This window comes from Natator depressus, chromosome 28 (assembly GCF_965152275.1).
Source record: "Natator depressus isolate rNatDep1 chromosome 28, rNatDep2.hap1, whole genome shotgun sequence".
In the NCBI taxonomy this organism is placed as follows: Eukaryota; Metazoa; Chordata; order Testudines; family Cheloniidae; genus Natator; species Natator depressus.
This window is the reverse complement of record NC_134261.1, coordinates 7,410,019-7,434,564: the sequence shown is the minus strand read 5'-3', so window position 1 is coordinate 7,434,564 and position 24,546 is coordinate 7,410,019. Positions and strand designations below refer to the sequence as shown.

The 24,546-nt window shown below is 50.5% G+C and overlaps 4 non-coding genes across 4 annotated transcripts; all 4 read right to left on the bottom strand.

Moving 5' to 3' along the window:
* Window positions 1–1,645: 1,645 nt before the first annotated feature.
* On the bottom strand, window positions 1,646–1,717 carry TRNAE-CUC (transfer RNA glutamic acid (anticodon CUC)). The gene has a single exon. It is a non-coding gene; the product is annotated as a tRNA-Glu (tRNA).
* A 10,440-nt stretch (window positions 1,718–12,157) lies between these two features.
* Window positions 12,158–12,230, bottom strand: TRNAM-CAU (transfer RNA methionine (anticodon CAU)). The gene has a single exon. It is a non-coding gene; the product is annotated as a tRNA-Met (tRNA).
* Window positions 12,231–15,297: 3,067 nt separating this feature from the next.
* TRNAA-CGC (transfer RNA alanine (anticodon CGC)) lies at window positions 15,298–15,369 on the bottom strand. The gene has a single exon. It is a non-coding gene; the product is annotated as a tRNA-Ala (tRNA).
* A 1,313-nt stretch (window positions 15,370–16,682) lies between these two features.
* Window positions 16,683–16,754, bottom strand: TRNAC-GCA (transfer RNA cysteine (anticodon GCA)). Its single transcript has one exon. It is a non-coding gene; the product is annotated as a tRNA-Cys (tRNA).
* Between the last annotated feature and the right edge of the window lie 7,792 nt (window positions 16,755–24,546).

The following is a 24,546-nucleotide window of genomic DNA, read 5'->3' as shown; positions in this document are numbered from 1 at the left end:
TCGGGTTGATGAGCATGTGGGTCCTGTGTGATTTCTGTGGATGCCTTGCATAGTTTTGTGTGCGTGTGTTTGATTTTTGCCGGCAAATTGTTTTTTGCTTCGTATTCTTTTGGAATGTGGTTTTTGTGCTTTCGTCTTGTGTGCTTTTTCTGTATGTTTCATGTGTGGATTTGTTCTTTGTATGTTTTGTGTGGCTTTCCCTTATGTGCATATGTCTCTGTGTGCTGTGTGGGTTTGTGTGTGGGTCTGGTTTTTGTTAATGCCTGCATGGGCCTGTGCAGTGTGTGGTTTTCTCTTTCTCTCTCTGTTTGTATCTTCATGTGTAAATTCACTGGAATGTTTAAAAAGATCCACAGCTTTGCCAATTTTCACCAGGAATTTTTCTCAATCAACAAATTCTCACTTGTTCCCTACCTAAGTGTTCACTCTTGGATGGCATCAAATTAACCTATGAAATTCTGACCTGAAACCTCACCTGCTTTTCAGGGATTCTTCCTTAGACTCAGAGGATCAAAAGCTGGAAAATTCACCTAATTCAGTTTAAAGGCAAAGCTTCACTGAGAGTTGAAATTCCAAGCCCCTATTTACAAAATGAGAAAAAGAACCAGGGGAAGCACTTCTTTTTGGTTCACAAAATAAAGCGTTTGTCATTTAAGGGTTTGTTTCCCATATTTTAAAACCACAAGGGGTCTTCGTAAACACCCAGTCTGACCTCCTGTCTAGCACGGGCCCGAAACCTTCCCCCGAAGAATTCCTTTTCAACTAGAACAGATCCGTTTAAAAAAAACAGATCCACTTTTGATTTGAAAATTTCCAGGAATGGAGAATCCACCAGGACTCTGGGTAAGATTTTCACTGGTTAATTACCTTCCCTGTCAGAAAGCACGCCTTATTTCCAATCTGAATGTGTGCTAGAACCTGATGAGAAAACCTTCCTTCTGTCGAACTCAGCAGAGATTTTCTCATTGACTTGAAATCACAATGTTTCATCTTGATCCCAGATTTTGGTATCAACAAAATGCATTGATTGTATTCTGACATGCAATGTGGAACAAACACCCCTAGTTGGGCAGAGGGATAGAAGTAGGTCAGCCACTGAACCACATTGCCTTTCATCAGTAGCTACCTGAGCAAGGTAGTAACCAGTGGCCAACAGGTGAAAGGCCCATCATTTATGCTTAGAACACGACAGCAGCTAGACCTCAGGAATGGAAGAGGCTAATGGTCAGTTTTGCCAAGATGGTTACTTCCAAAGACTGGTATATAGAGTGGGATGAAAGTTTTTTGCGTGAATATTTTATTTGCTGCAATAATTTGGTTGACCCAAAATGATTTTTTGGTTTTGTTTCAGCAAGAAGACTGACATCTTGGGTCAACCTGAGTGTCTATTACTGTTGTTATAACATTGGTTAGGCTAGCTAGCAAGGGGAAACAAGAATTTGCACCTGTCTATTTGTGGAGATCGAGGTGCACAATGGAAACATGCCCACATTCTGCTCCTAGTCAGTGGGAAGCTTTGATTTTGATATGGTCTCCAAAGCCCTTGCCAAGATCACGTAGAAGATGGGGGAGTCAGGGAAAAAGCGTCAATTTGTTAAAATTGCAAGTGAAGGATAAATTAAGGTGTTTTGCTGTAAAGTCACTTTTCCCTGACTGGGAATTGAACCCAGGCCATGGCGGTGAGAGCGCCAAATCCTAACCACTAGACCACCAGGGAGAGGATGAGGCTCTTGTTCTTCTCAGCTGTGCTGCACTTCCTTAGGCTATTTTCTGTCCAATTTCTGAAGCTGCTCCTTTGTCCATTCCCTGAGCGGCTAAGAGCAGAGCGGGCAGGAACCCCTGTGCTCAGGGTCACAACCTGAGCCCAACCCAAGCCACTGAAACAAACTCAAATGATGCGTCAGCTTCCTCCACTAGGATCACAGAGCAACACAGAGAAAACCCAGGAGGAACAATCCTCCTCTGCCTTCATTGACCCCATTGCAACCCTCTCAGCAGCCGACCTGGGCCTTCTTCTGGGAAGGACATTGAGCTGATAGGAACTTTGGCATAGAGAGCAAGGGAGGGACTTTGCTCCCCCTCCTTGTGACCTGATTGCATTCTGACTCCATGTAACGGGGCTCTGAGCTTTGCCATCTTCTGAATTCTGTGTCCTCAACAAGCAGCCAAAGTGCTGAACCCCCTGGACCCTTCTGCTGGGAGCATGGGGATTGCACAAGAGCTACAAGCCCTTTTTACCTCTCCTTCTCCTCCTCCGCTTCCCTGGACTTTCCCCACCAGTGGTTTCATCAGACTCTGGAGGAATCTAAATCCCTGCAGCTTTCCCTCACCCACCTTGTAAAGCAAACAGTGATTCCCTTCTCTGACACTCCTGGGGCCACATTTTCTTTGAGGAGCTTCTCCCCAGGGGGTCTAATGTCCTGCAAAAATGCAAAATCACTTACTGTGGAATTCTCTCCCCAGAACATCTGAGACAATATTGACTGAAACAATGAACTAACTGTGATCATCTGCCCTTCCTTCAGTTACTTTGGGTTCTGCTGTTGTTCACCATTTCTGAGTGGAGATTTTAAATCACGGCTGTTTCTTTGTTAGCATGTCATGGGCTATTATCAGCAGGAAGAAAAATCACTTTTTGTAGTGGTAATCAGGGTGGCCCATTTCAAACAGTTCTTTGTGAGTTCCGTCCTTGAATGGGCCATTTAGGCATCTGGGGCAAAAATTGGGGATTGGTCCTGCCTTGAGCAGTGGATTGGAGTAGATGACCTCCTGAGGTCCCTTCCAACTCTGTGATTCTGTGAAAGGACATGTCAGAGGGCAGGGGACTTGACAAAGCCCTGGCTGGGATGATTTAGTTGGGGTTGGTCCTGCTTTGAGCAGGGGGTGGGAGTAGATGACCTCCTGAGGTCCCTTCCAACCCTGATCTTCTATGATTTTAAGGCAACCCCCATCTTTTCATGGACTCTGTATATATATCTTCCTGCTGTATTTTCCACTCCATGCATGTGATGAAGTGGGTTTTAGCCCACGAAAGATTACACCCAAATAAATTTGTTAGTCTCCAAGGTGCCACAAGTCCTCCTCATTGTTTTTGCTGATACAGACTAACACGGCTACCACTCTGAAAGGAAATAAGTGTTATTTCAAAGGAAAAGTGATGTTGTCTGTTAAAAGGCAGGCTTTGAAATTTCCATTTGTTATTTTCTCATTCCTCACATCCCGACCCTGCCTAGACAGGAAAGGAGGGGAAATGTGATCATCAGTCAATAGACGTTTCTGACATGAAAAGGGGACATGAGGCTGTTTGCAGTTAGCTGAAACGAAATGAAAGAGGGGGAAACTCCTGTCTGGGAGCTAAATCTGCAGGACAAAAGGTTGGGATTCTTCGAGGCTCATATTTGTTAAATAGCTGACAATCTCCAAACTTATGGTCTATTCCTTCCCTCAAAATTCAGGGTAATCCCCACCTTCCAACCCTAAAGTTTCATGAAAGGAAAAAATAATGAGGAAGAAAGCTTGATAAAGGACTTGGAGTGAATGAAAAGACAAAGAATCAGAAGCAAAAGAAGACACTGTTTCTGCCCGATGACCCGGAGGCCTTTCATGCCTGAGGCGAACGTGGTAATAACTTACACTGCAAAAACCAGTCGTGGCGAGCTTTTGGCCTGTTTAGCAGAGCTTTCTTAGTAGCCACTGTGTCAGCTATTTCAGCGTTTCTCTTTGAAGAAGAGGAACACAAAGAACACCAGTGGCTTCTTTTTGACCTCAAATATCCATCAGAAATGCTACGATAGCTCCTCCAGTTTCCCCTTCTCACCAGGAGACAAAACACAGGAAAGCTCCAAACCAAGAAAGCTCACTTTCACTTCACTTTCCCATGGGCATTTCCCTGCCAGCTCCCTGGCACAGCAATACAAGACACAAGAAATGCAGGAAAATAAAGGTGAGTGAAGGAAACCTGCAGGTACTTCGATCCCTCCAACGTCAGAGGAAACCATTTGTGGGGAAGGGTCCGGCTTACCAAGGAGGACAAAGAGATGAAACATGGACTCGCCGATGCTGTGCAAAACATCATGATCCCAGAGCCCATGTGATGCGAGGGTCAGCACTTTCGCTGCTTCCTGCCTGCGCAGAGGTGACAAACTGGGGGCAGCCAAAGCTGGGAAACCTGATTATAGACACTGAGTCAGAATGCTATCTGCTCACGTCAAGTGGAAGCAAATCCCCTCCCTGGCTTTCTATGCCAAAATTATAATCAGCGGAGTGGTTTCCCTGGACAAGCCACTAGGTAGGCGGAAGAAGAAGCGGAGAGGGATGCGGTGAGGTAAATGAAAGCAGAGGAGGATTGTTCCTCTTTTGTGTTGCTCTTGGGATTCTGATGGAGGAACCTAAAGCATAATTTGAGCTTGTTTCAAAGCTTTTGCTTGAGCTCAGGTTATGAGCACAGGGGTTCTTTCACTCTCTGTTCTTGTCCCTTCTGAAATGGGGAATGGACCATTTCCTAAACTGGAGAGCAAGTAGCCTTAGAAAGCATAGAGGAGCTGAACCAAAAAACCCTACATTGCCCCCCCTTATGGTCTACTGCAGGGGTAGTCAGCTATTTTTTGTCAAGGTCCAAATTTCTCGGTCAAGATATACTCAAGGTCCAGACTCCAGAGAAAATCATTTTAAAAAATCGTAATAATAAGTAAATAAAAAGATTTCAGGGTCCATGAAAAATTTCGGGCTGTCTAGAGTTGGCCCGTGGTACACCTGTTGAGTACCCTTGGTCTACTGGTTAGGACTCTCCTTGATGCTGCCTTGGTTCCATCCTCAGTCAGGGAAAGAAACTTCTCGACACAATTCTCCATTCAGTCTTCACTGCAAATTTAAAAACCTCAGATAGCTTATTATCTGGCCATTTTCTGCCCTGTCCCTTATAAACACAAAAAGGGGCATTTTTAAAAACCAAACACTTTGAGATGGGGGAGAACTGGCTGACTCCAGCTGCCCATCTCTATTCACTTGTGTGCCGAATTGAATGAATCTCTTTGGATACACAGCAATCGTGAAGCATAAATCTGCTTCAGTGGATACACTGGAAGTGATATTGTCTAAATAACACCTGGCTTTTTTCAAAACCAGCAATAGCCACAAGAGGTCCCAGAATCGTCTGAGATTGGCTCTAGCTGACAAAGGGGCCCATTTTTCAGCGAGGAATTAATCTTCTTTGTTCCATTTTCTCTGCTTTGAGGCTATTTCCGCTTTTCTCAGGTAGTGTGGCGAGCAAACGCGCAGGTGGGTGAGATAATATCTTTCACTGGGCCAGCTTCTGTTGGGGACAAAGACAAGCTTTTCTGGGACCTGCATGGCCACAACTACATAGCAAATGCTCATAAGACATTAATTAGTTCTTCTTTCACTCTCGAATGCATCACTTTTGGTGTCACACCAAGAAACTATTTCTTAGCCCGCGTAACCGTTTCTTCTCCACATGTTGAGATTATCTTTCGGCTGTAATGCCATCACGTATTAAAATTCCAAATGGCCAATTAGCAAGCACCAGAATAAAGAATAGACAATTATTAATCTGCCTCACCCCTCGCCCTGCCCAGGATCTCTGCATTGGTTTAGGAAAGATTTTCACATAGATATTTGCAAATTGGGAAGTTTTAAATTGTGTCAGCTTCCGTCTAGAAAGAGAGAGTGGTAAGCTAAATTGCTCCAACACAGATTTCTCCATCTATGTGAGAGAAAGAATTAGAAAGAAGTAAGGAAAGTGAATCCAAGGTAAATGATTCTGACCTTTCCTTTGAAATGCTCGGTGCAATAAATCAGTGAATATTCCCGTAAGTAAACTCATGTAAGTGACAGAAAGGAGGGCATGGGAAAAGGCTGTCAAATGTTGTGTTAAACTTCAATTCATGAGCAAAATTGTGTGGCAATTAAATTACAACCCTAAAATATCGTAAAAGGATAGAATAACGAACAAAAAGTGTGGGAAATACGGGTGTATTTCAGCAAAGGGCTTGGAATGGAGGAAGACCAAAACTGATCAGTCGGGGGAAAAGGCACTGTTTCTGCCTAGTTTTAAGCCAGGGATATTTTGCGTGTGAAGCAAACATGATAACCACCACACTACACTACAATCCACGACAGAAACCAGTTGTGCCCAGCTTTGGATGTCCCCTCCTAAGGCTTTCTCAGCTGCCAGTGTATATCCGCTCCCTCAGTTCCCCTTTGAAGAACAGGACAACAAAGAACTTACTTTCCAAACTCAGACAGGCATCAGAAAAGCTGCAATGTCTCATCCAATTTGCCCTTCTCACAATGAGGCCAAAACGCAGGCAAATCTCGGAAGCAAGAAACCTCACATCCACTCCACTCCTCCATGGACATTTCCCTGCCAGCTCCTCGGGAGCAACCAGAAGACAAGAAACCAAAAAGCAGTAAAATCAAGGGCATGTTTCCCACCACAGGTTTCACTGACTGTGAAGGGTCATCTAGAAATGTTTTGCCTTTTCATACCTGAAGACTTGGTTATTCTCTCCTTCCCTGAACTGGAATGGAAAGCAAGGAGATAGGGGTGAGAACAAGCACTCCTAAGCAAAGGAAACAAGGCACCCAGCACATAACCCATCACCAGGAGAATAAAACCTGGGCTACACTACACAGGCCCATCGACAGCATTTTAGGTTGTCCTAATTACCTCACGGTGCACACTGCAGCCTTGTCCCATCTAGGGAAGTGCCCGGCTACACCCACATAGTAACTCCAGCTCCTCAAGAGGCACGGGGATTACGTTGGGGTCGTTAGGACAGCACAGTGTCTGTGTAGACACTGCCTTATTCCCAGGGGCTGCTGGCTGTCTTGCCTATTTCATGGCTTCCGGCTGGCTCCCTTCCTGGCTGCCCTCTGCTCCCTGATCCCAGCGGGGCTGCACCTGCCTGGCTCCTCGCGGGGCTGCTGCACCAAAGCTCCCGGGTCCCAGCGCAGGGAGCCGAGAAGCCTGGGCACTTGGCCCCCGCCCCCACTCCTGGCTGGGAGCAGGCAGGCAAGAAGCCCAGGTGGCCGGCTCCCACTCCAGGGAGGAGGTGGGGAGTCAAGAGCCCAGGGGGCAGCTGCGCGGAGTGAAGAGCCCCGTTTCCCAGCCTCCCCGCGCTGCCCCTCTTCATTCGGTGGAAGCACTCCTGGTGAAGACACACTCCGCCGACAGAAGGAGGGGAGTGGGGACAAACTCAAATTAAGCTTCCGCTTCCTCCATCAGGATCACGAGAGCAACGGAAAGAAAACTCAAGAGGAACAAGCCTCCTCTGCTTTCATGCGCCCCATCACAACCCTCCCTGCTTCGTTTTCTGCCTGCCTTTCCTTTTGAAACTGCAACGGCTGCTCCAGAAAACAATCATGTCTCTGAATTCACAGCAACATCCTGAGGATGATAAAAGTATGAAGGAATTCATGGACCTTTATCACATAATTAATAATAATTATTATTAATAATAATTAATACATTATTCTTTGTATTTCAAGATTAATCGCTCCGTTTTGCAGATTCAGCTCCACATTGATTCTTGTTGCTCTTTGCAATGTATCTATCTATCTAGGCAACAGTATTTGCTGTTGTTTCAGGTGGAGCACTCAGCGTGTTACGTTTTTCTGACAATCTGTGTCTCAAAAATTCTAGCCAATATGCCTGGAAGTTCCAAGAACGATCAAATTATGAAGGAATTCGAGGTCCTTTTTTATATTACCATTTATCAGTAGTTATTATTTGTAAAGCAAAGATTAATCTTTCGTTTTTTTAGATCCAGCTCTACGCTGATTCTTGTTGCTATTTGCCATGTCTCTGTAGCTATCTAGCTATAAAGGCAACCGGTTTTTGCTCTTGTTTCTTTGTATTTGTACACTGCAACTTTACAGCCCAAGCCGCATGACCCTGATTAATGTGACACGGGCCAGCCGTGGGTGATTCATTGCACTGTAGACGTATCCTAACGTTATGTCTGCACAGCGATTAAAACACCCAGGGCACCTGTCTCAGAGCCCGGGGCAGCTGACTCAGGCTTCTGGGGCTGGGGCTGCAGGGCTATAAAATGGCAGTGGAGACAGATGGGCTTGAGCCCAACCTCTGAGGCCCCACGAGGGGGGAGGGTTTCCAAACCCAGGCTTCAGCAGGAACACCAGTATCTGCACCCCACTTTTGAGCCCCACGGCTTGAGCTCCAGGAGCCCACGTCAGGTGACCCAGGCCAGCCCTGCTGCCATCTTTATCCTGGGAGAGAGGGACTCTACGGGGACGTCTCCATTGCAGTGTCAGCCCAGGGGTGGCAGGCTGTGCTCAAAGCAGCACCCTGGAAGCCCCATAGTCACCACTCTCATAGAATTAAGGTAGGATTTGTACAGAGTCGGCCTGGCGAGCTATCATTGTAAAAGTCGTGATCTGTTGAAGGCTAATACCTGGGTGGATGGTGTGTGCTAGCCGTGTCTGGGAAGTGGTGGAGTTTTGCTCTGGGTGCGTTACTGAAATATGTGATGAGGCTGGGAAATGGCCACCGCCAGCCTTTCCGGTGTGACGCTGGAGAAGCCAGACTCGCTGCTGGCCCAGTAAAGGTATCCACGCTCCCAAGGACGCTCCCAGGAACCGTGTACAATGCAGACTCCTCCGAGACAGCCCGGAGACAATGGACACTGCTTGACTCACAACGTTGCAGAGGAACTTCCTAGCAAGTTGGAAGAAAATATGAAAGAGGGGAAGAGACGTCATGACTTGGCCTCTCTCCCCCACAACTCAACATCTGGCAACACTTCTGGAGGACAAAGACTGAACTGAAATAATTCAGAGATCAGAAGAGAATAATAATAATCCATTCAAATCAAAGTCCCCAAACAGACTAGTATTGGTTTCTCAGCAGAAAACTTTCCAGTTGGGGGATTTTGTTTTCCCAGTCAGACCTTGCCAAGGGGAGCAGAGAGAAAATCTTTGAGTTGCCTCCTTCAGAACAGCTTGGCCTAGACACGCTAGCTGTGGGTCACTGTCGTGGCCTTGCTGAGGACAGGGGCATTTTAATAATTTGGGGAGGTCCCAGGGTGTTTGGGGGAGATTATGAGGCTGTTACCTTTTGAGATAAAAGCTAAGAAATACAGAAGTAGACAATTCTTTCATACATCTGGGCTTTAGACATATTTCATTTAAAGCAGAGGGTCTAACATGCTGTGAGAAAGTGGAAATGTTGGAAGCTCAAATAATTCAGTTTTTTCTATGTCTTGTGCGTGTGTAAATGGCACAACACGTTAATTTATAAGCACATCGTTCTTAACTTCGTTAAATATTATGTGGTGTATTAACTATATCAAGGGGGTTGTACAATACAATGACTTTTCCATGCGTTGCCCAAAACATATTTTTAATATTATTTAAATGCACCAAACTCCTTGAACATAAAGTTGTTTATTTCATTCCTGTGAAGTGTGTTGGTAGCTCAGTTAATTGAGTTTATTGTCACTCTGTGTGTGTGTGAGGTACAACACAATCATTTAGTGATGCTGAAAACGTTCCCTTCTCCCTCCGGAACTGCCTGGGAATCACCTTCCCTTTGTAGATTAATTTACTCCTGTGTCTGTATGAGGAAAATATGGTTTCTATGAAAAAAACTCATTGTTTATGTAAAAGGACTGACACCAAAGGGCCACACTATGGGGATAGAACACCATGAATAAGACCAGGAGGACTTGTGGCACCTTAGAGACTAACCAATTTATTGGAGCATAAGCTTTTGTGAGCTACAGCTCACTTCATCAGATGCATGCAGTGGAAAAAACAGTGGGGAGACTCCTATACACAGAGAACATGAAACAATGGGGGTTACCATACACACTGTAACGAGAGTGATCAGGTAAGGTGAGCTATTACCAGGAGGAGAGCCGGGTGGGGTGGGGGAAACCTTTTGTAGTGATCATTGGAATTAATTTGCAAACTGGATACAGTTAACTTAGGCTTGACTAGAGACTGGGAGTGGATGGGTCATTACACAAAGCAAAACTATTTCCTCATGTTTATTTCCCGCCCCCACTGTTCTCACATGTTCTTGTCAACTGCTGGCAATGGCCTACCTTGATTACCACTGGAAATCCGAGAAAAAAGACGAGAGCAGAGTGGTTTCTAGACACCCTCCCATCCATCTAACACACACACAGAGACTTTTCTAAGGCATTAACTTTTCCTTCCCCTTTATGATGATTCTTTAATGCATCTGGAAATACCAATTCCTAGAGGCCCCTTTCACAGAGCAAACAACCACAGAGCAACGAGAAAGCTGGGGGCTGCCAGGTTGTTGAGGGCAAGTCTTGAAAGGGATGCACAAACAATCCAGCTGGATCCCCGGCAGCCAGATGTGGGGATTAGCTGCCACAGCTGTGGCTGCTGCTCTGAGGGGAGCGGTATAAACTATCTGCCTGTGGATGCAGCCCACCAGCTGGTTCTCCTGGGGCAGATGGTGAGTGGTTGGGCAGGGAAGCTGCACCGGCTGGGGTCTGGAATATGAACAGGGGTCTAAGGAACCTGCCTTCAGAGCGGGTGGAGGATGCGGAGGCCATGGAGTCTCAGCATCACAGTCATCAGGAGTCCAAGCTGCTTGGGGGTGAGCTTGTGGGCAATGGCCCAACTGGATTGTTTCCGCATCCCTTTCGCCACGTCCCTTGTGATCCACCAGGGCTTGCAGCACCATGGAAGAGTACCCCTTGCGGTTTATGTGCTGGCTGCCCCGCTGATCCGGGGCCAAGAGAGGGATATGCGTTATGTCTATCGCCCTGCCGCAGTCAGGGAACCCCAGCGCATTAAAGCCATCCACAATGGTCTGCACATTTCCCAAAGTCACGACCCTTGATAGCAGCTGGTCAATGATTGCGTTGGCTACTTGGATCACAGCAGCCCCCCAGTAGATTTCCCCACTCCAAACTGATTCCCGACTGACCGGTAGCTGTCGGGCGTTGCAAGCTTCCGCAGGGCTATGGCCACTCGCTTCCCAACTGTGAGGGCGGCTCTCATTTGGTGTCTTTGCGCTTCAGGGCAGGGGACAGCAAGTCGCAAAGCTCCATGAAAGTGGCCCTTACGCATACAAAAGTTTCTCAGCCACTGGGAATCATCCCACACCTGCAACACGATGCGGCCCCAGCAGTCTGTGCTTGTTTCCTGGGCCCAGAATCGGCGTGCCACGGCACGAACCTGGCCCAGCGCCACCATGATCTCCCAATTGCCACATGCTGTGCCCTCTTTGTCCATGTCCTCATCAGTACAGTAATCGCACCATCGTCACTTCCTCGCCCGGTTTTGCAGGGACTGCACATACTGCTGGATAATGCGCGAGGTATTTACAACGGTCAAAACTGCAGCGGAGATCTGAGCGGGCTCCATGGCGCCTGCACGGGTAATCCTGGAAAACGGGCGCGAAATGCAGGAGAGCAGAGTGGCAGGGGAAGAAGTGCTGTTTGGTTCGTGGTAGCTGAACAAAGGCGGGAAATGGTTGTCTTCCGTGGCTTTCACGGAGGCGGGAGCCCAGGACAGACAACCCAGAGAAGCGCGGAAGCGTGGCACGGGCCGGAGAGCAGAGTTGGCGGTGGAAGCGTTCGATGAGGACGAGAAAGAGTAGACAGTAGAGATTACATCGGAAGGGGAGAGGAAATGAGAGGCGGATTCATAGTTGCAGGAGAGGAAGCGGTGCGCCGTCTGCTGAAAGCAGGATGGCGTCTGCATGCCAAAAAGGCGTGAAACGATTGTCCGCCAGAGCTTCCCGATGACACGCACCAGAAACACCCGCAAGAATGGTTTTGCCCCATCGTGCACTGGGAGCGTCACCCAGAATTCCTATGGGCGGCGGGGACTGCGGGAACTGTGGGATGGTGACCCACGGTGCACCGCTCCGACGTTCGATGCTCGCCTCGGTACTGTGGATGCACTCTGCCGAATTCACGCGCTTTAGTGGGGACACCGAAGCCTGAATGTCTAAAACAGCTCCCGAAATTTCGAATCAAATAATTTTGAACTAATTTCGTACTGTAGACGTCCCCTTAGAAAAGTCTCTGGGTGTGTGTTAGATGGATGGGGAGGTGTCGAGAAACCACTCAGCTCTAGTCCCTTTTCCACGATTTCCTTTAGAAAATCTGAAGCAGGGAGCAAGAAGAGTTGCCCTCTCTGAGGCTTGAACTCAGGACCTTCAGATTATGAGACTGATGCGCTGCCCGCTGCGCTAAGAAGGCTTGGAAGAGCTTTGGGCTCGGTGCTTATAGGACCCTCCTCCAGCAGTGACGGAGCCTGGCATGTGCGGGAAGAAGCGGGGAGCTCTGGTGCCCACAGACCTGTCCTGGCAGCTTTCTCTGCAGCAAAGAAATCAATTCTCCCTGCCCCTGAGCAACCCACCCGGAGCTAGTGCCAGCAGGGGTGGGGGGTCCCAAGCTTTGCACCAACGTCCACATTTTAGACCTTCCTCTCATGGCACTTCCCATGTGAATGAGGACAAGCAAGCTGGGGAAGCTCCACGGGGTGATAGAAACCAGGGCTGCAGGGAAGGCTTGAACTCACAACCCCAGCAATATTGCCCTTTGCACTAACCACGTGCACCACTGCAGGGGCTCCTTGGACAGCGTGGGGAAGTCGGCCGTGATCGGTCTCTGTGGTTCCCACCTTTGCCTGGTAATTGAAAGGCTGCCGGTTCAAACCTCACTCAAGCTGTGGCTTTCCAGCAATGAGACTCCAGTCCAATTTAGCAGGAAGAAAATCTCCTCTATTCTCGTCTAGCCCCATTTGACTCCTTCGGCCTGTCTTCTTCCTCCCCCGTCAGTCTCTTTCCTTCCCCATTGGGGCCATGCAGAGGGGAGCCCCAGGCAGTCTCTGTCTCCGAGAGTCTGTATCCCATAAGGGGGGGAGGGGTCGCTGTAAAGCATTGATAATGGGTGGGGGAGGGGGGTGCGTGGTTAGGGGGAGAAAGGCTGGAGAACTGACAGTGGGGCCCAGAGAGATTCCCCCACAGACTGGGGAGATCCCCGGCTGCCCACCATCACCCAGCTGTGGGAAGGACAACTTGGGATTGCTTGGGGAAGCCACCTTTAAAAACACGAGAGTACCATGCTAGTTACATTTTCATAAGACCAAAGCCTCCTCAAACCCAGTGTCACAGTCACTGGGACGACTTTGCCCTGATATTTTACCGGCCGCAGCCACAAAGCGAGTCGAATTACGGCTCCCGTTCGGCGTCAAGGCCCACAGACGAACCCGGAGGCTTTTCCTCCTCAGGTCCTGCCGTCATTTCATGGCTGGCCTGTTCCGAGATTCGTCGCTGGGCAAAGCAACGTCAGGCCCTGAACCTGGGCGAGCCCAGAGCAGAGGCTGCGTTCATTTGGCCCTGCAAAACCCAACACGCCGACACGTGGATTAGCACCCATGCTCCTCCACCGCAGGGGCGGCGCCTTCTCTGGGCCCGGGGTGCCCATGCTCCAGCGACATAAGAGCACGGGGGCCTGGCTCCACCAAAGTCCGGGGCCCGGTGTCTCCCCCAGCCCCGCCTGCCGCCCCCGGGCCATTTAAAAGGGCCCGGGGACCCCCACCGCCATCACCGGCTGCACAAGGGGGCTGAGGCGGCTTCCTGCCCACCCTCGCTCCGCGTGGCGTGCCGGTCTCCGAAGCGGCTGGCGCGTCCCTGCAGCCCCGGGGGTGGGGGGATCTCCACACGCTGCCACCGCCCCGAGGGCCGACTCGGCCATCTGTGGGAATGGAGCTGCTGGGGTGGTGTCTGCGGGCAGCGGTGGGCAGAGACCCCCCCACCTAGGGGCTGCTGCCAGAGGGGGGTGTGGGTCGCTTTTGGGAGATGCCCGAGGTCAGAGCTGCACCCCTCACTCTCTCCCGCACCTCAAGGCCCACCCCAACCCCCTGCACCCAAACTCCCTCCCAGAGTCCGCCCCCTGCACTCCCTCCTGCACCCTACCCCCATGCCCCAGCCCAGAGCCCACACCCCACACCCAAACTTCCTCCCAGAGCCTGCACCCTGCACCCCCCCCGCACCCCAAACCCCGATCCCAACCCAGACCCCGCACCCAAACTTCCTCCCACAGGCCTCCCCCCGCACCTGCTCTCGCACCCCAACCCTCTTCCCCAGCCCAGAGCCCACCCCCTGCACCTTAAACTCCCTCCCAGAGCCCGACCTGCACCCTCTCCTGCACCCCAACCCCCTCCCCCAGCCCAGAGCCCACCCCCTGCACCTTAAACTCCCTCCCAGAGCCTGCACCTTGCACCCTCTCCTGCACCCCAACCCCTCCCCCAGCCCAGAGCCCACACCTGAACTCCCTCCCAGAACCTGGCCACCCCACCCATTCCTGCACCCAACGCCCTGCCCCAGCCAAGACCCCACACCTGCACCCAAACTGCCTCCCAGAGCCCGACATGCACCCTCTCCTGCACCCCAACCCCCGACCCCAACCCAGAGCCCACACCCAAACTCCCTCCCAGAGCCCAACCCCTCTCCCTCTCCCTCCCACACCCAAACTCCCTCCCAGAGACTAAAGGCAGATGTTGGGGGGGGGGAATGGGGGGCAGGACTTGGTCCCATTCTGGAAACCACCAAAAATTGTAGAAATCTGCCTCCCTTGTCCAGCCCAACCTTCTGCGGGTGTCCCTCAGCCCCCACCCATGCAGGGTCTGAAGCTTGCATTGCTTAAATTCCAGGACGCTGGGGGATTTCAGCTCCCCTTTGTCCAGCGGGAACCTTCACCCCAGTCCCAACCACATTCTTGTCCATGGGATGACTGTCGGGGGGCTGGGCCCCTCTTTGTCTTTTCTCTCTCTAGGACAGGCCAGGGTGCCTACACCTGGAGCATCTGAGCACCCAGGACATTCGGTGGAGCTGCCCTTCCCCTTCCCCTTCTGTGGTCCCATCTGTCATTGACTCCAGCCTGTTTCCTATCCATCGTCAGCACCATCCCAAGCCAGCTGCACTCGCCTCAAAAAGACAGTGTCCCCTGGTGGGTGTAAATCACTGACCTCTCTCCTCTCTGAGCACTGACTGCCCCTCCGTCTCCTTGCCCCTCAGTCTGGGCAGAGGGGACCTTTCCCTCCAGGGCTGGAGGATTCCCCCTTCTCATCCGCCATTGTCCCAAGCCGCCCATTGGGTGGGAATCTTAAAAGTACCAAGGTGACTTAGGAGCAGAAACCCCCACAGACCTTCCATGCAATGGGCACCTGCCCCGCACTGAGCAGGACTGAAACTCCTGCAGGGAGACTGCTGGGCCACATCCCTGCTGGGCCTGAGCAAAGCAGCAGCGTGAAAAGAGAACTTGGAGATGCTGGGGATCGAACCCAGGGCCTCATACATGCGAAGCATGCACTCTACCACTGAGCTACATCCCCAGACGGGGGCTGTTTGGGGTGAGTTACACTCAGAGCCCTCCTGTTTCCAGAGCCTCCAGGGGCCTAACAGCAGCATGGGGGACACATTCCCTGCTCTGAGGGCCAAACCCTCTGTCCTGGAGGTTGCTGGTTCTTAGGGGTCACTTTGCAGCAGGGCCAGTTTCTCTATGTGGGGGAGAGAGAGGGGGCCTGCCCTGGACTCAGTGTGCAGAGATACACTCGGCCCTCTCCCCGGCATTGACTGGCTGGAGCTGCCAGCCCCTGCTGAAAGGGAACAGCGCTGGGGGGCGCTGTGAGTCGCTCAACACCTCACCCTGGTGGAAGAAGTGGGGGGGGGGGGGGGAGATTCTCAGGGTCCTTTTTTCCCTCCACCTGGAGTGAACTCAGCTTTTCCCCATCCCAGACACTCCATGAAATAACAACAGCAGCATAAAGAAAGCGGGGAGGGAACATCTCCCGGCCAGGGCTGGAGGTGCCCAGGGCCCCCTGCTTCCCCATTGTTTCCATCGCAGCAGACGAGGAGGGTTCCTTGGAATTTGACACCCTGCTTTGCACAAGGGACAGAGAAAGATCTTGATGTTCCTGCGTCTGTGCAAAGAAAATTGTCCTTCTGTGTGACAGAGAGGCAGGAAATGGCTGTTTCTACCCAAGCGATCAGTGAGACCAGAAAGTGACGCTGTGCAAGTAACGATCTGGTCCTACACTGACTCTGCGGTTACTTAGAGGCAGCCACAACCAGCTCTGTGGTTGGGAACCTTACAGAGACGCTGCGGGTGATCATGAGCTCGAAGCACGTTCCCTTTCAACAGCTGCCATTGGAAGGCATCTGACAGTCACAAGGAACAACGATCTGTGTGAAAGGAAGGTGGCCATTTATTCGAGCCCCAATTTCTATTGTGTGCACAAAGAGAGGATCGAATGTGTAACAGGTAGTTTGGTAAATCGTGGTTATTTTATTTTTGGAGCAGACTCCTGTCCACCTCCAGTAGAGTTCTCAGTCCCAATGGCAACTTACTTACCGAATGTAACACAAACTAGTCCATTCCTCCCAAGGGGATGGGGTTCTTGTTCTTCCACACAATGGAGACCAAGGACCTGCAAATGTGCCTTCATGTGTCTTTGTTTCATTGGTGAAAACATAAACTAGACACTCAGAGGAGTGGAACTGATTTCAGCTGAGGGACCTCTTTGCTAGGTTTCTATGCATTTGCACAGGAAAACACTGAGTGTTTCCATTCATCCCTGTTCAGTGGAACTCCCAAACATAATGGGGATGGATAGGCCCTTATTTTTGTTAAGGGAACAGGTTTGTAAGGGGGCACTTGGATTTGAACCAAGGACCACTTGAGCTGCAGTCAAACACTCGATCACTGAGCTACCCCCCCATAGCAATTGTATAGGGGAGTTAGTGATCTTAAGGACCTTGAAGGACAGGCCCTGCCTCAGAGAGCTCCTTTTCCATTCCCAGACCATGGGTGGTTTTAAAAATGGGGTCTGATTAAACTTTATCTATACATGTAGACCCCACAGCTTGCCCACCCACCGACACAGCTTCTCCCACTGACATACCTACCCTCTCTCGGGGAGGTGGATTAACTACACGGACGGGACAGCTCTCTCCCATCCCCTTAGAGCATCTTCATTAGTTATGAATAAGTAGGAAATAACCGACTGAATGGACAGCAACCAATTGATCAAATATTGCTGAGCCTGCATTCAATATGGGTAACTGGTCATATCGGGCTGCATTAGGAGGAGCGTTGCCAGCAGATGGAGGGCAGTGATTATTCCCCTCTATTCGGCACTGGTGAGGCCACATCTGGAGCATTGCGCCCAGTTTTCAGGGCCCCCTCCCACTACAGAAGCAAATTGGAGAGAGTCCAGGGGAAGGCAACAAAAATGATTACGGGGCTGGGGCACATGACTTACGAGGAGAGGCTGAGGGAGCTGGGATTATTTAGTCTGTGGAAGAGAAGAATGAGGGGGGATTTGATAGCTGCTTTCAACTTCCTGAAAGGGGGTTCCAAAGAGGATGGATCTAGACTGTTCTCAGTGGTAGCAGATGACAGAACAAGGAGTGATGGTCTCAAGTTGCAGGGGGGGAGGTTTAGGTTGGATATTAGGAAACACTATTTCCCTAGGAGGGTGGTGAAACACTGGAATGGGTTACCTAGGGAGGTGAGGAATCTCCTTCCTTTGAGGTTTTTAAGGCCTGGCTTGACAAAGCCCTGGCTGGGATGATTTAGTTGGGGATTGGTCCTGCTTTGAGCAGGGGGTTGGACTAGACACCTCCTGAGGTCCCTTCCAACCCTGATCGAGGGTTAGAATAACATTTTCCAACCAACCGTCAGTTGAGCTAAGTGCAAATCCCTGTTGTAATCCCCCTCTGTCCAGTAGCCCCAGGGCACGTTCCAAGCGTTGGATTCAAGACACTGAGTCAGCTTTCTGCAATGAGTTTCAGCTTTACCAGAGGTAATTTGTGAGGGCTCACCATTTAAGGACGTTCTTCTTTAATTTCCACCTATTCAGTCCAAATGAGTTTGAAATTACCTATAGCAACATTCTTTCACGTACTTTCGTGAACTGAGAACAGTTAGGAAATCTTGTACTGAGAGACCAGTCAGTGGGGAACAGAGCGATAGTCATTTGTAAACCAGTTGCATTAAGAACCACAGGTCTCTGGATGGGGGTAGAGCACCGTGGGGATGGGGGTGTCACAGACAATTTGGAGGGAGGGGGCGGAGTAGAGGGTCGAAGAGGTTGAAATAGGGTACATTTTCCCTTGGCCCCGAAAGGGGCAGGACGACATGCCCAATTAAAAGGGGGTGTCAGGCCTGAAGAATTTACAATATCCACCAAAATAACAGGAACAAGAAGACAAACACACAACACAATGTTTTGTTGCGACAGGGGACCCAGGGCGTTCTGCGTTTTCTTCCACTGGCCCCAGCTTGCCCAGAAAGTGTCTGAAAAACAAAATAAACATTCCCCAGCCCCTTGGTGGGGACAGATGATTGCTTAAAAATGCCCCTTTCTTTTCACAATTTTTTTGGCTGACTGCAGGAAAACCGAAGAATTACCTTTATATTTTGTTTGTTTGTTTTGTACAAAGGATACTTGCTGCATAGCTAGGCAGAGGAGGCCTGTCCATGTGAACACGGTCTGTTCCTGAAGTCTTTCCCCCAGCTCATCACTAGACGTGAGGGGAAGGTCATTCAGACCCTCCTTACACTTCGTATTTAAAAACGCACCCAGAGCAAAACTCCACCACTTCCCAGACACGGCTAGCACACACCATCCACCCAGGTATTAGCCTTCAACAGATCACGACTTTTACAATGATAGCTCGCCAGGCCGACTCTGTACAAATCCTACCTTAATTCTATGAGAGTGGTGACTATGGGGCTTCCAGGGTGCTGCTTTGAGCACAGCCTGCCACCCCTGGGCTGACACTGCAATGGAGACGTCCCCGTAGAGTCCCTCTCTCCCGGGATAAAGATGGCAGCAGGGCTGGCCTGGGTCACCTGACGTGGGCTCCTGGAGCTCAAGCCGTGGGGCCCAAAAGTGGGGTGCAGATATCGGTGTTCATGCTGAAGTCTGGGTTTGGAAACCCTCCCCCCTCGTGGGGCCTCAGAGGTTGGGCTCAAGCCCATCTGTCTCCACTGCCATTTTATAGCCCTGCAGCCCCAGCCCCAGAAGCCTGAGTCAGCTGCCCCGGGCTCTGAGACAGGTGCCCTGGGTGTTTTAATCGCTGTGCAGACATAACGTTAGGATACGTCTACAGTGCAATGAATCACCCACGGCTGGCCCGTGTCACCTTAATCCAGGACAGCGGCTTGGGCTGTAAAGTTGCAGTGTACGTGTCTCGGCTCAGGCTCAGGACCCTGCTCTAGGAGCCCAGGAGGTTGGGCGGGAGTTTGGCAAGTGAAAAAGGTAAAACCGCAGTGAAGTATTCCCCTGGACTCAATGACATGTCTCCATTTCTCTGTCTGCTTTGGGGCAGGGACAAAAACAGGTCCCGCTGCATTCGTTATTTCAAAGGGAGGTTTAGGATTTTCATTCTCAGACACGGTGCACAAAGCAGGACTCCACCCTCGGCGTAAACTGAATGAGCCGCCCACAGATTCTGGCAGCCCCAATGAGCCACTTGGTGGGAGAGCTCGGACCTGCCCCTGTCCCGGAGGGAGGGGGTCATCTGCGAGGGGACTGCACCACTGACCTATCAGCCCTTCACACCCAAACTTTCAGTCACTCTATTATCAGTGCCTGTGAGTGTAATTTAAACAAGAAGAACGGCTACACTGGGCTAGACCAAAGGTCCGTCTAACTCTGTTATTTGTCTTCTGACAGCAGCCAGTACCAGGTGCCTTAAAAGCCACTACTGGGAGTTGAACCCAGGATCTCCTGTTTACGAGACAGGTGCTTTAAACCAGCTCATCCATGGTGCCTGCCTCTGGCTAACACATGGTGTCTGCCCACACCCGACTCCCTGCCAACCCGCACTGGGCCCTGACAAGCCTTTCTTGTGTTTCGATTCTGTAAAGCAGAGAAGCAGGTGAAGTTTTACTCCCAAGGTGTGTGTGTGATTCTTTGGACAGGTCTATCCTACAAAATTAAGTCAGTGTAAAGACATTACTTTGGGGTGTAAAACATTTACCTTCCCTGAGCAATGCAGTTATATCAACCTGATCCCGGTGTAGATAGCACTGGCTTAACAGGAGGACTTCTTCCCACCCCACTCTGCCTCTTCGGCTGAGGCCTGCTGGTCCACCTTTCACTCGCTCCTCTCTCCCCGAGGCCTCCTTGCCTGCTGCTCATTACTCTCCACCCCCTACCCCAAGGTCTGCCCGCCACCCACACCTCTCTGACCCCTCCCCTGAGACCCACCACGGCCGCCACTCCCATCTCTCAGCCCCACCCATGAGACCCACCCAGCCTGCCACCCATGCCTCTCTGTCCCCTCCCCGACCTCCCCTGCCCTGCCCACCACTCGCACCTCTGTGCCCCTCCCCTGAGGCCCCTGCCCTGTCTGCTGCTCGAACCTCTCTGCCCCTCCCCTGAGACCCACCCTGCCCACCTCTTTCTTCATGCCGCTGTTGTTATTCCATGACACATTAAAGATGGAATGAAAAGCTGAGTTTGCTCCAGGGTGAGGAAAGGAAGGAGACACCAACCCCCTGGCAAAGCTCTGTGCCCCACAGAAAACCTGCCCCCTGCTATTACAGTCACTGATGTACTAGGGATATGACGGGAAAGGGACTGTCTGAATTATCGAGGCAGGAATTTTACAACAATCTACAGCAACGTCATTGGCCACAGACCCACTCTCCTCATGCTCCAGCCAGAAGGGAAACCAGCAGGAATTCTTGTTCAGCCCTGGGCACACTTACACAACCGCCCAGCAGTGAGTGTGTTGTGGACGCTGGTCTGAGGAAACAATTGGAAACGATCACTCAGTGAGAACAGAACTAGAGTGTCGTGAGAGCGCTGTATAAAGCAAGTAGTTGTGGCTGAGTGCTTAAGGTGGTGGACTCGAAATCCCTTGGGGGGGGCGGGGTCTCCCTGTGCAGGTTTGAATCCTGCCAACTACGGAGGAAGTTGTGGCTCTTTAGTTTCAGTGCCTGAGCATCCTTGGCCCCAGTGGGAGCCAGGCTACGTCTACATGACAGAGTTATGCTGCTTTAGTTAAAGCGTTTTAATTAAGCCGCTGTTGCATGTCCACACTAGGCTGCTTGTGTCACCGGAGCGCATCCAGGCTAGCAGCTCTTGGATCGCCCCAGAGAGCAGTGCATTGTGGGTCGCTATCCCACTGTGCAACTGGCCGCAGGGTGCTGTGAGAAGGCCTTGCAATGCCTCGTGGGCTGGTACAGCATCACGAGAGGCAGGTTTCTCTATCCCATTGTTCCGTGGGCATCCGACTCGATTGCCAGCTGATTTTCAACTGCAGTGTGCATGGCGGGCAGAGAGTGTGTGTGTGTTGGGGAGAGACAGTGTGTGTGTTCGGGGAGCGTGTGTGTTGCGGAAGAGTGAGTGTGTCGGCACGCTGTCCCTAAGTTCAGACAGCTGCTGGAAGCAGGCAGTCCTGAGTCAGGGGGAGGGGGACACCCCAGTCCTGAGTCAGGGGGAGGGGGACAGCCCCGACATCAGCCCCCACTTCCCGCACTGGCTCAGCACAGCCCAGCAGTCTCTGTCACATACACTCACACACACGCTCCTGCCTGCCTGGCTGTGTGTCGGGGTGCAGGAACACGGGGGTTTAGAGGGCCACAGGCCCAGCACTTTTTACCAGCCGTAAGGGTGGACAACGGAGGGGGGAACACGGTGGAGTCTTGGGGGGGAAGAGGCGTTCTGTGGCTGTGGCCTCGGGGGGAGGGGTGTGGCGAGGCATCAGGGAGAAGGGGCGGAGTGAGTGAGGGGCCTTGGGGAAAGGGGTGTCATGGGGGCACCACAGTTCAGACGCCGGTGGCCCCCCCCCCCCGTAAGGAAGATTCTCCCGCTGTTATTAGTGCTGGTTAAGAAGAGGGGAAAGTATCTGCATCTACCAGCCTTTTATGGCTGTACAAGAATCAGGGACAATACAGAGGGACCCACCTGCAAGTGCCAAATGGCTGGACTGGCTAATGCAACCTGCAGAAGTCCATGGCACACTGGGATATAGAGTCGAGTGTACATCACCATCATTATTGCAAAGGGATAATGATAGGAAGGTTCACAATTGACGAAGTAGTTACATGCAGAGCTCATTGGCTATTCCTGCTCATTAGCGTCACTGTGGACTGAGCCTTTCCCCCTCTCTGTCTCCCTTCTCAAAGATCAGAAGTACCTCGAGCAGGGATGTGGCTCCTTCATACACCCGCTTAGATTTCAGGATGCTGGGAAGGTGTTTGGAGACTATGCGAAAATCAGAGCTCTGTCCAGTGACGAATAGCCAACTGTGGGCATGTTCCCACCTTAAATCCCAGGCTTTATACCCTTTAAAACAAAGAGACTTGAGCAAATAATTTAATTTTTTGCTTGCTACCGAGCCAAACCGAAATGATAACAACAATAATATCTCCGGTTGACTCAAGGTGCATTTTTTGGAGAAAGTTCCCTGAAAAAGCCTAGCATCGGCTGGAAACTGTCACTTCCCTCATGGTCTTGTGGTTAGAATGGGTTCCATTCCCGGTCAGGGAAACTTTTCATCAACACATATCGAAACAAGCAAGCTTTTCTAGACCCTCAGAGCAGAAATTAGGCACGTTCCCAATGTGGATGGTTTATACAAATAGAGCTGTGCGAATCATTTGTTGTTTTGCTTTCTAGCGAGACAAACCAATAACATCATCACCATCCTCATCATCATTCACGTAGACCCCAGATGTAGACCCTGAAACATGTAGACCCTGAAACATCATTCACGTAGACCCTGAAACAAAGCTAAAAAAAATTTCACTTTCCTCAAACCAAAATATTTCAGTAAATAAAATAGTCATCCAGAAAACGGTTCGCCCAGGGCTATAGACAAGTCTTTGGAATTAACCGTCTGGAGAGAAGGCTCATTAGCCTCTTAATTGTGGGTTAAGTGGCCGATCGATTTCTAGCCCTCTGTCCAAATGCCCAAAGTGGTGTGCTTGTTTCACACAAAAATAAATGATGTTGAAACCTAACGCTGCGATCACGACACAGCATTGTGATTGTAAGGAAAGGAGAAAATTTCGACGGAGTTCAACAGAAGGAAGGTTTTCTCATCGGCTTCTAGCAAATGCTCAAAGTGCTGACGGTTCTCGGAACTTCCAGACGTATCGGCCAGAATTTTCCAAAGGTCTGGCACTGGCCCCCACCTCTAGAGCCAGATTTTCCAAAGGTCTCAACACACTGAGTGCTGAGCTACCTTGAAAAATAGCTGGTTCAGATCGTGGGTGCTGGACGATATGGTTCACGGTGCAGGAGTCTGAGGTTCACCGTTACCTTCTCATAAAGCTGGATGTCTGGATTCTGCCTCAGCCCTGGTGCACGTCTTTTCTTCACATAATAAGTCAGCGGTAAGACGGGAACACCTCGCTCAAGGGACCCAGGAAACCTGCAAATTGCTCTCAGGGTGATTGTGTATAAAAATGAACTATGCTGTAGAGGGGCCCTAGAATTGGTTAGAAATATGGCCTCTTGGCCTCCCCAAACAGCTCATAACACTAAAGAAAACAAGGAGTGTTAAACGCATGCTTTTGTGGTGTCTGAGTGGTCTAAGGCACCAGACCTCGAACTTTCTTTTCTCCTCACTTGGGTGTTCTGGAGGCTTGGGTTCAAATCCCACATCTGAAAAGCGACAGTCTTTCAACCCCCAGCAGCGTGTGTGTAGACGTGGGATCATTTCAACTCAAGAACTAGCACTAAGGGATAATAAATTTACCACTGAAGTGAAAAATGCACTGAGGTGATGGATTACGGGGTTTGTAGAAACAAGCTGGGAAAAACCAGCCAAATAAATGTGACTGCACAAACTTCCCACCTGAGAGACTTGTTGGCGGATTTCTACTGCATTCATAGCCAGAGTCACTTCAAAACTAGCCCCAGAGTAGGCCACTCTGTTTATTGAACCAAAGATGGTTTATTAACACATTGCTCTATACCTTTGAAAAGCATCACTATCTGGAGTATAATTCGATGGTGGATGTGAGCAGCTTTGCCATTTTCTTTTTGTAGCCGGCACCTGCCCACCTCCAGTCTTGTTTTCAGTCACATACCAAGGCAACGTACTTACCAAATGTCACACAAACTTGTCCATTCCTCCCCGTAATCAATCTATCTCCAGAATGTCAGAACGAGGCAGAGCACTGGGAAAGTATCACAAGAAGATCCAATTAAAAACTTGCGTCAATCAAAGCTGAGATGCAGACACAGCCTATGGTACAGCTGGTGAAGTCCCAGGGACACACTCCCGCTAGGGCTGGTTCTGAAATAACCGCAGAAGCAGATCAAAGAGAAGGAGCCCATGTGGGAGGTATGGGCAGCTGCCTTCTGAGTGCATCACTCCCCTGGGAGGTGTTTCACAAAACACAGCACTTCCCCTCTGGGAGAGAAACAAACTCTCTCCCCACCAGTCACTGTACTTTCCATGGGGCCGTTTGTCCTGAGGGACCTTGATCTCTCGGGCTAGTCCATGGTGACTCATAAAGAGCCATTTGGGGAGCAGGAGTC